Here is a 2,646-nt window from a genome sequence, read left to right on the forward strand (position 1 = left end):
AGAGATTCTGGTATGTTGTGTCTTTGTTCTCGTTGGTTTCAAATAACTTCTTTATTTCTGCCTTCATTTCGTTGTTTATCCAGTCAACATTCAAGAGCCAGTTGTTCAGTTTCCATGAAGCTGTGCAGTTCTGGGTTAGTTTCTGATTTCTGAGTTCTAACTTGATTGCACTATGGTCTGAGAGACTGTTTGTTATGATTTCCATTGTTTTACATTTGCTGAGGAGTAAAAAATATGGAACGCTTCACGAATTTGTGTGTCATTCTTACGCAGGGGCATGCTGATCTTCTCTGTATCGTTCCAATTTTAGTATATGTGCTGCTGAAGTGAGCACTGTACTCATAATTCTTATGTCAACATTGATACATATGCTTCAGGACAACTTTCTCTGAGTGTGTATATGTATGCATACGTATGATGTATGTGTGCATAAAGAAGGTATTTGTGAATTTTTAAAACAATAATGATACCTAATATTTCTAGAGTGCTTATTATGTACTAGGTACTGTTATAACCATGTTACATTTAATCTTTACAACATTATGAGGCTCTCTGTATCCCCATTTTGCCAATGAGAAAACAAAAAACCTAGAAAGGATAAGTAACATTCCTAGGATTGCACAGGCAGCAAGTGACAGAGCCAGGGTTCACATGCAGGTTGACACTTCTAACCACTATGCCCTATTATGCTCTCTGTATAGATACTCTCTCTATATACTCTCTGATATATACACTGCACAAGCAATAATGTGTTTCAGAGATTTTTTTTTTAATACTAATGCATTCTAGATTAATTTATTCTTCTAAATTGCTAGACAGCTTTCCATTTCATAGATGGAACCTATTTTTATTTAGTCATTCCCCATTAGTCAACTTTTGGTTATTAGTAGTTGATTTTTCCTTCCATTTTCTTTCCGATTTTTAAAATAATCATAAAAATACATCATATATAATTTACCAACTTGTTTTTAATTGTACAATTCAGTCACTTTAACTGCATCATTAATGTACAACTATTACTACCAGTGAACTCCATAACTCTTTTTATCTTGTATAATGGAAAATTTATATCCATTAAACAATAACTCCTCATTTCTTTATCCCAACAGTCTCTGGCAACCACCATTCTACTTTCTGTTTGTAAAAGTTTGACTACATTAGATACTCCACATACGTAGAATCACATAGTATTTGTTTTTTATGGTGGCTTATTTCATTTGGTTTGATGTCCTCAGGTTTCATTTATGTTGTAACATATGTCTCATTTTTTTTCTTCTTCTTCTTTTTTTCCCTGAGACTTAGTCTTGCTCTGTCGCCCAGGCTGGAGTGCAGTGGTGTGATCTCAGCTCACTGCAACCTCCGCCTTCTGGGTTTGAGCAATTATCCTGCCTCAGCCTCCCGAGTAGCTGTGATTACAGGTGTGTGCCACCACACTCGGCTAATTTTTGTATCTCTAGTAGAGATGGGGTTTCGCCATGTTGGTCAGTCTGGTCTCGAACTCCTGACCTCAAGTGATCCCCCTGCCTTGGCATCCCAAGGTGCTGGGGTTACAGGCCTGAGCAACCATGCCTGGCCTTGAGTCACCACGCCAGCCTAATTTTCCTTCTTTTCAAAGCTGAATGAAATTCCATTGCGTGTATATACCACATCTTGCTCATCTACTCATTGATCAATGAGCACTTGGGTCGCTTCCTTTTTTTGTTGTTGTTTTTGAGATGGGGTTTCTCTGTTGCACAAGCTGGAGTGCAGTGGCACAATCTCGGCTCACTCATTTTTTAACTACTAAAGATAATGCTTCTATGAACATTGGTGTATAAATATCTCTTCAAGACCATACTCTCAATTATTTTGGTTATATACAGGCATACCTCATTTTGTCATGCTTCCCTTTATTGTGCTTTACAGATAATGTGGTTTTCATAAATTGAAGTTTTATGGTAATCCTGTGTGGAACAAGCCTATTGCCTTATTTTTTTTCAAATAGCATGTGCTCATTCATATCTCTGTCACATTTTGGCAGTACTCATCATATTTAAGATTCTACATTATTATTATACCTGTTATGACGACTTTTGTTCAGTGATCTTTGATGTTATTATTGTAATTGTTTGGGGGTGGCACAAGGCACACCTATATAAGATGGCGAACTTAATAAATAAATGTGTGCGTTCTGACTGCTCCATGGACTGGTCATTCCCCGACTTTTCTCTCCCTTTCTTTTTGGGCTTTCCTATTCTTGAGACACAACAATATTGAAATTAGGCCAGTGAATAACCCTACAATGGCCTACATGTTCAGGTAGAAGAAAGGGTCACATATCTGTCACTTTAAAGCAAAAGCCAGAAAAGACTAAGCTTAGTGAGTAAGACATGTCAAAAGCCAATATAGGACAAAAGCTAGGACTCTTGTTTCAAAAAGCTATTAGCCAGGTTGTGAATGCAAAGAAAAGTTCTTGAAGAAAATTCGAAGTGCTCCTCCAGTGAACACACAAATGATAAAAAGTGAAACAGCCTTTTTGTTAATATGGAGAAAGTCTGAGTGGTCTGATAGAAGATCAAAGCAGCCACAACATTCCCTTAAGCCAAAGCCTATTCCAGAACAAGACGCTATTTTTCTTCAATTCTTTGAAGGCTGAGACAGGTGAGG

At 37.2% G+C, this 2,646-nt stretch overlaps 1 non-coding gene across 1 annotated transcript; it reads right to left on the reverse strand.

Moving 5' to 3' along the window:
• Positions 1-228: 228 nt before the first annotated feature.
• On the reverse strand, positions 229-334 carry LOC118151811 (U6 spliceosomal RNA). The gene has a single exon (XR_004740218.1). It is a non-coding gene; the product is annotated as a U6 spliceosomal RNA (small nuclear RNA).
• Positions 335-2,646: the final 2,312 nt, after the last annotated feature.

The sequence above is a fragment of the Callithrix jacchus genome, chromosome 2, assembly GCF_049354715.1.
Source record: "Callithrix jacchus isolate 240 chromosome 2, calJac240_pri, whole genome shotgun sequence".
Taxonomy (NCBI): domain Eukaryota; kingdom Metazoa; phylum Chordata; class Mammalia; order Primates; family Cebidae; genus Callithrix; species Callithrix jacchus.